We start from the raw sequence: 12,537 nt of genomic DNA on the forward strand, positions 1-12,537 counted from the left end.
AAAGATTAATACTTTCCATATAGCTGCTCCTTACTCCCACACGCAAGCAGACTGCTGCTCCGAACCCCCTCCCGCAGGACCAGCTACTGCTCAAAATACCGGCTCTGGTATTTTCCCTGAAAGGAAGCCTGAAACCATAGAGTTCCAGAAGTTACTGGGAACTCTTTACTTTTCCCATCTCTGGGCAAACTCCTATTTATCCTTTAAGGATCACCTTCCCTATCAAGACTGTCTTGGAATCCCCAGGCAGAATAAAGCCCATCTCTTCTGTGGCCTCAGAGACCTCTGAGGAAACCTCCACTATAATATTGAGAAAGTCTGGATGCAATTTTCTCTTTACTTGTCTCCTCAATGGCAGAGGCCAAGTTAAACAGAAAGACACTTTACAAAGATAAAAGAAAACACACTTCGCATCATAATAGGCACTGAGAAAGGAACAGGCATCCAAATCTTAGTGCACCGGCCAGAGGACCAGAGATGAGAGAAGTTAACTTCTCCAGGTCTTGAGTTCCTCATCTATAAAACAGAACGGTCAGCTGGTGTGCACTCCTTTTCTACACCCAGAACCGAACACGACATATGCATGCGCACTGAATAAACAGGACAAGTGAAATATGCATGAAAGACCAACCTAAAGTCTAACTCAATAATAAAAAAAAAAAAAAGCACTAACAATGATACCAATGTAAGAAAATCTATACAAAATAGTGAACTGAAAATGAGTGATTAAAACTAATGGCAACTACGTAACATTGCACGCATACATGCTGACAAGGGATAACAATGATTTAAAATAAAAATTGTTTACTTCTCATTGCCTCTATCTCCTATGTAAAAGGCAGCCAGAGGTCTGTGAGATAGGGTCTGGGTGACCTTCCGGTCTTCGGCTCACTCCTGAACCCCAATTCTCAGTTCTCAGCCATACACGGCTCCCAGATGCTTGCTGAAATCCCAAAGTTTAGGGCTGCATCTCTTTGCCGTTTTCACGCTACCTGAGCACAGAGCCATCTCCAGACAGGCGGCCTTGCCCAGCGTGCTGAACCTCATTGGAGGGACCAGGCCACAGCTGGAGCCGGCTCCAGGGTCTGCTTGCCTTCCGCCCAAGTGATGTGAGAAGGCTGTTTTTAATCATTTGTGAATGAACCAATAAAACTTAAGGGACAAAGGAGTTTCCCTCTCTCTTTTTTTTTTTTTTAAGCAAGAAAGGCAAATTTATTAATGCTCTTGACAGTGGTGGTAGAGAAGCCTGAGATGTGTTCACACTTATCTAAAAGCTACATCTAACATAGTAATTCTGTATAATGCAATTGATTCGTGAGTATCATTTTACAATTCTGATTAGGTTTCTCTAAAATCCTGTTTATTAAATTGCTTCCTTTAAGCATGCATAGTTCCTAATTTGTTTCCAACTAAATCAGGTATCGTAGGAAAAGATTATACTGCAACAGTGCAAGAGCACTCCAGGGATTATGTTTCATCTAGATTTCAAAATTAAAACTGTGAAGTTTCTTTTTAAAAAGAAAGGCAGCTGAATATATATACAGTTTTCCACATCAGTAAAATGTCAATCAATACCCCACTGTAACATCCCGAGTACGAAACAAATGCACCCTTCACCAAGCCTGGAAAGCCAAGGGCAGAGGACTCACTGTGGGTCTCATGTGCTGATTTCTTTCCATCAGGTCAGTCAGAGCACGACACTCCTCAGCAGTCCAGAGCCAAAACACACTGGGTCTTTATGGGCCGGCCTGATGCACAGAGTAAGCAATGTAAAAGGAGGCCAAAAATAAGGCGGCTAATGCTTTACTAGGTTAGGGCTTTGGTGTTTTACAGCAAATAAACCGAATAAAGCAGACACAATTAATAAAAATCTCCAAAAAGTAGTATTTCCGAGATTTGCTCAATCCTGTGATTCTGATTAATTTTAGAGTCACAGAGATAAAAACAAACTCCTTTGTACAACTTCAAGATATTTCTCCCCCAAAGTCCAATGAAACAAAAATCCTTAACACTTGTTTTTAATCAAAGATTTTTGTCTATTGTTTTTGTTTTTTAAGTTTCTTTCCTTTAATCAAGCAAAAAAAAGAGCAGAAGAGAGTAGGATAATGATTTATATTTTAAAACCAGGGGCGCCTGGGTGGCTCAGTGGGTTAAAGCCTCTGCCTTCAGCTCAGGTCATGATCTCAGGGTCCTGGGATCGAGCCCCACATCAGGTTCTCTACCCGGCGGGGAGCCTGCTTCCCCCTCTCTCTCTGCCTGCCTCTCTGCTTACTTGTGATCTCTGTCTGTCAAATAAACAAAATCTATTAAAAAAAAAAAAAAAAGATCAGCAAATTCTTTATTTGAATAATGAATAAATCTTAAGAAACAATAGATAATTTTATTTTTAATTTTCATATTTGCATAGAGATTAGAAAAAGTTCTTTAACTATTTAGACTTCGTGTACTTAAAACATTTTTTTTTTTTTTTTAAATTTTCAGCTGAACTAAGCGGCGCCTGGGTGGCTCAGTCGGTTCAGCGTTCGACTCTTGATCTCAGCTCAGGCCTTGATCTCACTGTGGACCCCACTTAAAAATTTTTTTTTGTTTTCAGCTAAACTGAAAAAAACACAGGCATGAAAGAGAATGAAAAGGAAAAAGGTATGATTTCAGGAGAATCTGTAGCATGAAGACTATAAGCGAACTACACGGACTGACGAGCATCAAGAACCTACTGGTTCATGGTCAGTTTTGGCGAGAGCCCACATGCACAAAGCTACCACTCGACAGACTGCCAGAAGCAAAAGTGTCTCAATGTTTTTTTCAAGAGATTTTAATTACAAAGTTATAGCCCATCTAACTAGGGTATCTATTTAGTACTATACCTAAAAAAAGAATGAGAACTTTGAAGGATTTCCAGGTCTACATTAGATCACTGTAGGTTCTCCTTTCTGTTCTCATTTCTTACTTCTGAAGCTAACTAGACACAATGAAAATAACTTAAGGAAAAAAATCCAGCTGATGCCTTCTAAGTAGGAAATGCTCTCATCTTCTCTCAATTACTTTAGAAATTTCAATTACTGAATTCAATTACTTTGAAATGTCTCACCCTGCTTCAGCTTTGGGATACAATAGGGTTAAAGCATCAAAGGTAACACATCTTGTAGCCTTTTTATAACACACTCCTTGTAAGAAACTCTGTTACGAACAGCATACAAGTAAACAGTGACACAGGAGGCCTGGGACTGCATCTGAGAGGTCACAAAAAAAGGGCTCATGCCTAAAGATCCTGTCATGATCCTTCCAGGCAAATCCTCTTGGCCAACTGCCTCACAAAACAATGACATTCCAAAGTGATTCAGCAGTCCACAGTAAAAATGACAATGTGGGGTTTTTTTTAACAATTGTTCACTGATTGCTTGGACAATAAGAAAAGAACCTCTCCACCACCATACACACAAAATCACCCCAAGTTAAAATGCAGGACCAATGGGATGTGTCCAAAAGAGACTTCCGGGGGCGGGGCAAGACCAGTTGAATGTATATAATATGATCTTACACATGGATTGTTTATGTTTACATAACTGTAAGCATTCTTATGCAGTATTTTGAAAGAGAAAGTAGGTTAGAAAAGAATACATTTAACTTAAGAGTGTATACTGGGAAGTAGAGTGGTGAAAGGAATTTAAATATTCAACATAAATGTTTTCGCCAGTGTTTGAATTTTTTTTATGTAAGAACATACACGCGCACTGCACTTCCGTAAATTTTTTTTTTTTTTTCCGGAATAAAACTCAAAACGTTTTAGGGGGGGGAATTAAGGAAATGACAGAATGCCTAGAACATGAAAAAACAAAATTAAATCACAGCCAGTAAAAATTCCAACAAAACAGACTACTGTACAAAACACCAGAAGCCTGCTTTAACGTGCGCAAGCTCTTGCTAACGGGATTGCCAACCTTGGGTGATCCATTTACTCCCAGGGGACCCCAATCTCATCTGAAAGGCCAAAATCCTCCAGCTCCGTGCTACTTAGGGCTGCTGCTTAAGCCAAGATCCCAGAGAATACAGAGTTGTGCAAATAAAGATGGCTAACAGGGGGGCGGGTGAAAGCTTTGGATGGAACCTGAAATGGGACGTTTATCCTGCCCCAATCAAGATGGAAACCAGGAGGAGGCCAACCACGGCCTGCAGGCCAAATCCAGTCCACCACCTGTTTCTGGGGGACCAGTGTGCTAAGAATGCTTTTTACATATTTAAATAGTTGGGGGGAGAGAGGGATCAAAAGAAAAAGAGTATTTCACAACATATAAAACTACAGGAAATTCAAATGTCGGCATCCACAGTGTCACGGGCACACACAGCCTGCCCGTCATTCACGTACTGCCCACGGATCCTCTCGCGCCACGCCAGCAGAGTTCAGAGGTCGAAACTAAGACAGTGCCCACAGAGCCTACAATACTGACTCTGTGGCCCTTTAGAGGAAAAGTTTGCCAACCCCTGCCATGAGTGCTTTAACTAACATGTAACATGCCAGAAAGACCACGAGCACCATCAAAAGCTCAGATTTGGGGCACCCAGGGGTTCAGTGAGTTAAGTGTCTGCCTTCGGCTCAGGTCATGATCCCAGGTCCTGGGACTGAGTCCCGCATTGGGCTCCCTGGCTCAGCGGGGAGCCTGCTTCCCTCTGCCTGCTGCTCCCCTGCCTGTGCGCAAACGCCCTCTCACTCTCTGACCAATAAATAAATAAAATCTCAAAAACAAAAACAAAACTCAGATTTGCGGTACCCAACCTGGCTTGCATCCAAGCCGTGTCCTCAACCAAGGAACTGTGCTTCAGCTTCAATATATACAAAACAGGGATATTAACCAAATCTCACAAGACTGAGAACTAGGGAAGAAAAGCACTTAAATGATCGGCAAAGTTATTATTACTAAGTAAAATCAAACAACCCACATTTGATCTTTGGTTGAAATTGTGACGCAATAAAGCCCGTGAAACAAATTTTGATGTAAAATGTGCCTTTAGAAGAACAAATGGAGAACAAGGACGCCTCCAAGCCAGCTCTGATGAAATTCTGAAAGCCACAGACAGAACCTGTTTTTCAACTGAATGACACATTAAGGCACAGTGTCCCAACTTCAGAAACTAAAAGCACTTTCTGAAAACCATATGCCTTTTTTTTTTTTCAACGTTTTAAAGGTTTGTTAGCCGCACTGCACGCGAGTTTGACATTTACTGAGGACCCAGGCAGTATACTCTCCTGACAGTTCATTTAATCCCCATTTTACTGGTAAGGACACAGAAACAACAAGGTTTATGGTTAAGGTATTAGGGCCCAGCACTGAACCCAATTTAGTGCACGTGATAGAGGCAAAGTGACCATAATGTAAATTAGAAATGAGCTTTCTAATTGGAAAACAATCACATCACAAGGTTTCAAAGTTTGTATGTAACTCTTCTGTTTTTTTCTTCCCTCCACTAGTGGAAAAGAAAGAAAATAAAAGGAAAGGTGGCCTTTGAATGAAAACAATTTGTTCCCAGTAGCCCTCTAACAGCAGAGTAGTCCTCTAGGCAAAGTGCTATCTGCCCCTGAGCGAAGCGTACACCTCCTTCGCTGTAATGGCAATGGGGAGAGCAGCAGTCAATCCCAGGAAAGCACTCTCCATATGCTTACACAGACTGTCTCTTTTACTCTGCAAAACAACCCGGCACTTGGGTACCTTATCGCCATTTCACAAATAACAAGTGGCAGAGCTGGGTATTCAAACTGAACACCTTACTCATGGGATTATTCTGCCTAGTCCTCCTCCCACTAGGCAGGCTGCCCAGCAAGAGGCAGGTAAGTTAAGTGTGTATGCTAAATCTGCCTTAAAATTCAAATCCAAGGAGCCACGACCAGGCTCCAGAATAAGCACCTGCCTAAGAGGAACCAGACTCAGGGTAAGCTGCAGGAGGTTTGTCCCAGCCTGGGTAATATAAGCAAACAAATACATACTTATAATAAGCAATTATTAGTTAAACAGTCAAAGATCAGTAGGTAAAGTACAGAACTTGAGCAAGATGTTTGCATTTGTTAAACTCCTGCTCTAATTAAACGTCTCTTTACAAATACTGCCAATTAGTAATACTGCCTAATCTTTAAAACTTAGTTTTGGGAAGAGAAAAAAAAAAAAAAAAAAAAACAGGGACATGAAGAGATCAAAAGGGTCAAATTTTTAAGACATACTGACAAAGGACGCCTGGGTAGCTCAGTTGGTTAAGCCGCTGCCTTAGGCTCAGATCATGATCCCAGGGTCCTGGGATCAAATTCCACATAGGGCTCCTTGTTCAGCGGGGAGTCTGCTTCTCCCTCTCCCTCTGCCTGCCACTCTGCCTGCTTGTGCAGGCGCATTCTCTCTCTCTCTCTCTCTCTCTCTCTCTCTCTCTCTGATAATGAATGAATGAATGTAAAAAACACATTAGCAAAAGGTAACCACAGACACCTAAGAAAAATCCTGTATGAATGCCCACTTAGGGCAGGATATGGAATTTGAAGCTTATAAATGGATCCACTCAGTGTGAGCAGCTGAGGAGGGACAGAAAGAACTGGATCAAGAAAAGGAAGAGAAATAAAAAGACGACAAAATGAAAGCAAGAAAAAGCACACCATGAAAACAAAAGGCGGATTCACTTGAAGGGTGGGGGGTGGAGGGAAGCATACATAAAAGCAGAAACAAAGTAAGTTTAGGTAAGGACCAGACGGCTATGCACACAGAGGGATGAAGATGACAGAAGACAGAGATAAGGTAGCTCAAAGATAAGAGCAAATGGAAAGGAAGGGAAGGAAAATATTTTGGTTCCCTCTTAAAAAGACAAGTAGCATCTACTACAATCTTTGCTAGATCCATTACCCCTCTGTATGTGAAAACTCACAGGAAATATACATGCATTTCTGTTAGATAAATTTGTAAATGTAGACTGTATTCCATAAATAAAATGCTAGCTCTTCAATCTTCATTGAAAGGCTTAAATAAATGCATAAAAATCACACACACGCACATACAACCTCAATCATCTCTGCATCCTGGAGTCAGCCCAATAAAACATGGTTGCTTGGAAACTGTATAATCAATTTATTCTAATCCCTATATATACCTATCATTAAAGTGGTTAAGTAAAAAAAAAAAAAGAAAGAAAGAAAGAAAAAAGTGGTCATAGTCACACATACACCCATTAGAAGTAACAAGGAGATGGAAAGATGGAGAAGTAACACCCTCGGATCAGTGTGATGAGATGCTGCTTGCCTATTAAATACGTATACACATATATAAATACAACCCAAGACATGTTCTCATAAACATATATACACATATATTCATATACCCCTTTGCTTGTAAGATGCTAAAAATACTTACAAATATAAAAAGTAACTTATACTTAGCCCCAGAAAAAGAAGGCCAATGCATAATCTTTCCCTTTATTTATTTCATACTTCTCCCTCACACTCTCTATGGCACATCTATTTTGGCCATTCTATGATCTATGTTTGAAATTAAAAGCCCCAGTGGGCTGGGAGAGCTGTAACCTTCTATTTGCTGTATCTTAATAAATTCTAAAACCCTAAAGAGAGGCCTCGAAATGAAAGTGAAGGAAGGAGCAGCCAAAAATATAAAGCGCCACCTATTAAACCTCTAGTCAGTCCCTGAATTAACATTTGCTATTTTAGAAGTAAAAAGTCCATGATTTAAACACTCCATTATCTTTCTGCTCAAGCATTATTATTCCTAAATCCTAAAATCCTAAATCCTAAAAAGGGTATTATTCTGAGTAGAACGATGCACAGCAAATGAACAGAGGAGTATATGGGCATAAAGAAGCAGTGACATACTTTACACATAATCAAGCTTCCAGAAACACTAAAAATTTATTTTTGCTTCATCTAATGATGATGTGCAGTAAAATGTTTGCAAACAGGAAGTTTATTTCTCCTAATCCATTGCCTATAGTACTTCTTAATTATTCCTCATAGCAACACTATAATCTAACACTTTCAGAAGGGCTGTGATTTTTCTGACATAGATTTAGGTCCTCTCGTGAAGACAAGCTGTGAAAAATCGGGCAGGGGAAAAGGAGAAAGGTGCCGTTTACACATTTATCTGCTCGGCTCACACCTCCGGTAGAACATCACCAGCCCGTTAAACATTCCGTGCTGCAATAACTTTGTCTCCATCCTTTTGACAATTTGTTTCACGCCTCATTTGCTATGAAGAGTTAAAACATTTTAGTCAACCTTGAGAAAGCAATTCGATTTTTTTCCGCAGCAAAATGCATAACCTATTCCAACTACCAAACCACTGGTTAAAGTTCAAACTGTGACACAGACAGAAATCAAGTACTTTCCTTCAAACATTTCAGAAAGAAAAAACAAAAACACTAACCAGTCTTACATTTATTTTCAGTGGATATAAAACAAAATCAAGTAAAACAGCCTTCCCCATGCTCAGTTCCAAATAGCAGCAGCAACTTCTCTCCTCCTAAAAACAGTGGACAACCTAGACGCCCTCTCTGTTCCTACAATCCTCAGATGACATGGCAGAAAAGCTTGGACAAAGCAGTCCGAAATAGAGAAAGAAATTCTTGCTTATAATATTCTTTTATTGGTTTTTTCCCCATCAATTTTTAATCTTGGATAATCACAATACAGTCGTACTGTTGGTAACAAAGATTATATTCAAAATTGAGGTTCAGTCCTACTTATGGCCACCCAAAGCTCGAGGAGCGCACATTCTGCACTAAGAGCAGTGCATAGTAATCGTACATTTTAAAGCGTTTTCAAAATTACAAGATGCAACCAGTGTCTAGAGCAGCACTGTCCAATAACACGTCCTGCAACAACGGGAACGTTCTATTCCGTGCTGCAAGTGTGCTTCTAAGCACTTAAAATGTGGCTAGCACACTGCACAACTGCATTTTTAATTTTATGTAATCGTAATTAATTTTAACTTAAACAGCCACATGTGCCTGCTGGCTACCATACTGGACAGAGCAGTTCGACACTGTAACTTGATGCTAACAAAGCTTTCTTCCTGCTGGAAAATCATCCTTCGGTCACATTCTGTATCAGGACGAAGAGTTTCCTCTTTAGGAAGGTGGAATGGTAATAGAAAGTAAACCAAGTATAAAAATCCCCTTCACGTTCTCATCAAAAAAGAAATGCATTTTGGTTCAAAACTGCTTCCTAACTGGCAGAGCAAAAGGGGCAGAAGAGACACGTCTAAGAAAGGCGTGGGTCCTGACCAGAAGGGGAGTCTGCCTTAGGGCCACCTCTCCTAGGACTAGAGAAGGGAAGGACTCCCCTCTAGCCCACTGGGGGGGGTGCGCTGTACGTACCCCCCTACTGTGCGGCTTCTTACAAGATTCTATCTTCCATGTCTAAGCAAATAATATACCATCTATGGGAAAGGGATATTTTTCTACACTGACGTTTCCAATATCCTCGTAGAATATCAAATGATGTGAATGTAAGTAAGAAAGAAAAAAAAAAACCTGCTATTAAGTAGCAGCTTCCACAACAGAAATGCAGAGCACTCATCTAACTGCTCAGACCACACACCACTGCGAGCAAACGCAGCGCCTCTGAGAAGGCCGAGGGGTCACCTAGATACTCTCCGTCGGCTCATCCAGACTGTGCCTTCACTCACTCGTCTGTGAGATGGGTACGATGGCAGTACCTCATTCGTGACAAGCGGTTCTTAGCACCGCCTGACACCTAGTAGCTGTTCAAGAAAGTATTTTATATCACTAATTTCTCAAAACTTCGCATTTCAGTACAATGGAAAAACAAGTGATTTCCTTTTGAGGTTCCAGGTACCATGAGGGAAAGGGGACGGGTAGCAAGTTGTAATTTAAAGAATGGTTTCTCTACAAATACACAGCAGAAAATCCACACATGCCTGACGAGTTTAACATCAAAGATTAACTTACACACACAGAGCAAACGTTTTCAGAACTTGTGGAGGTTAACCCTGAACGCCAGCTCCCAAACACAAGTTTGTAACGGACAGGTGTGTAACAGCTTCTACCCCTGCTGACCACTGCCCAGGCTGAGACTACTGGCCCGGAGGGGCCATGTTCCCACGGCAGTGGAAATGTCTGTAAGTAATCTTCACAAAAATGCAACTCCTTCCCCTCGGCCTACAGACTATATGTGTATCCTCCACCCTTTACAAAGACCCAGGCAGCAGAGGCACTGGAGTTAATCTGACCCAGACTTACTCGTGGGGCCATCACTTGCTGGCCTTGCTCAAAGCACATGGGTCCCCTCCAGTCACATACGAGGGCTTGCGAGGACTAAATGAGGGACCTCATGTAACATGTGTGGCCCCTCAACGACCGTCTACTGGGTCCCACCGGGTGCCAGACACTGCATCCGACACTGGGGACACAAGAGAAAGGGCCCTTCCGGTCTCCACGCAGGCGGAGCCCAGTCCAACAGCAGAGGGAGAGGGCCACTGGCGTTGAGGGAGCAGGGGGCACAGGGGCCTGGGCACAAAGAAGGCAACGCAGCAAACCCAACTCTCCACCCCTCTCCCAGTTAAATAAAATTTAAAAACAAAACAAAACAAAACAAACCCCGGCCCTCCTCTTCCTACCATCTGGAAGCCTCTTTCTCACCTCATGGTCACCCTACAGCCCGCCGCGGCTTGCCTCCCTCCAGACTGTCCTCCCGAAGCTCATCAATGAGCACATGACAAGACCTCAGCACCCACTCTGACCTGAACATTCCTCAGGGCCTCCCACAGCTACACGTGTCCCCCCCTCCAGAAACCTCCGTCCCCCGTCGCTTCTGTGGGACTCTGCCCATGCTTTCCATCTCCCTTTCTGGCTCTCTGGCTGGCTCCCCTTCCGCTCCTTCAACGTTAGTGCTCCCGGGTACCGCTCAGCACCCCTCACGACGCCACCCTCCACCAGAGCCTCACGCCTAGATCCCATCTGGCTATACTGGGCCCGAATCCCCCTCCTGTACTTTCCAGCCGCCCAGGAGCATCTCCAGCCAGCCCTCTGGAACACGTCGCAAACCCAACGTGTCCAGAACCACAGCCTGTCGCTAAATACACAGGATGATTCAAAAGTAGGTGAGCGCCTTCAGAGAGTCACAATACCATCGGGTTTCTCCCCATGGACTCAGCCCGAGAGCTCTGCGTTTGCCCCGCTTCCTCCTCTCAACCAGGACAAAATGAAGGCAGCGCTGCGGCTGCCATGTGCCATTTCAACCACCACGAATAAAAACGCTACGTTTCGGGGCACCTGGGTGGCTCAGTGGGTTAAAGCCTCTGCCTTCAGCTCAGGTCATGATCTCAGGGTCCTGGGATCGAGCCCCAAATCGGGCTCTCTGCTCCGCGGGGAGCCTGCTTCCTCCTCTCTCTCTGTCTGCCTCTCTGCCTACTTGTGATTTCTCTCTGTCAAATAAATAAAATATTTAAAAAAAAAAAAAAACGCTACGTTTCATTGCGGTCCTCTGACACAATGGGTGTGTGCTGAGCATTTCTGAGACTACAGAAATAACCCCGATCGTTCCTTTAGAAAGCAATTTTTACTACCTATTCGTATACGGCCTCATCAGTAAATAACCAGTTTTGAAAGTGTCCAATTCTTTTGAGTCCCCTATGCCACCATTCATCCCGACTACAAAGGGTGTCAGCCCCATGCGGAGAGGCGTTCTGCTACCTTTGGGATTAAATGTCACGGGAAGGGAAGCCTTATGAAAGCAGGGGCTGCGCTTTATTCGTCACTGTGTCCCCAGCACCTGAAATACAAGCTCTCAGCCCGCAGGCAAACAGATCAGCATCTGACCAGATGTGAATATCTATGTGCTAAATGAGGCAAGCATAAAGTAGCACAGTGTCTGCCATCAGCCTCAAAGTCTCCCACGACCCTCAACCCCGCTTTTCCATTCTTCTTTCCCAAGGTTTCTTAGGGTATGGAAGACAGCCCTCCAAAGGTCCCCATATTACTATCCTCAGGGTTTCTCCTCCCAGATTGGTGTCCAAGGCTCCCAAAGACAGCAAGGCCTGGAAGACTTGGCCTGTTTCTCACCTGATTCCCCCAGAAGGTCACCAGGACAAGCCAGCACAGCTGGCTCCCTCCCCGTGGCTGGCACGACTTGCCGCATCTCATCCTTCGGCTTCTCTGAGGCCCCACTTCTCACCTGCTGCCCACAGCTGCTCGACTCACTCCTCCACTTTGTACTGATAATATGGCAAAAAAGGAAGTTACCATGGAGAACCAAATGACTATCATCTATGCCTGAAAAGGGAGGGAATGGCTTTCTTCCTCTCTGACAGACTTGGGTTCCTGAGCGCTGGGACAGTCATCTTCCGAAGGCTTTCTCAGCTGTTTCAGAATGTTACCTTGGCGCTGCTGGAAACCCTGCACCGGATGAATGATACGTTACAACAGAAACTTTCTGGAAGTACTAACCCAGGCAGACAGGTGTTAGCTTTCTAAGCAAAAGACGATACCTTTTACCATAGTGAATAAGATCAAAACGTGACCGCTAAGACATCGGAAATGTGC

At 43.2% G+C, this 12,537-nt stretch overlaps 1 protein-coding gene across 1 annotated transcript in view; it reads right to left on the reverse strand.

The window, feature by feature from the left end:
- LOC111158721 (AT-rich interaction domain 1B) overlaps window positions 1-12,537 on the reverse strand; it is a 441,226-nt gene that overhangs the window by 410,851 nt on the left and 17,838 nt on the right.

Source organism: Enhydra lutris, unplaced genomic scaffold, assembly GCF_002288905.1.
Source record: "Enhydra lutris kenyoni isolate GAN:26980312 unplaced genomic scaffold, ASM228890v2 scaffoldscaffold62, whole genome shotgun sequence".
Lineage (NCBI taxonomy): Eukaryota > Metazoa > Chordata > Mammalia > Carnivora > Mustelidae > Enhydra > Enhydra lutris.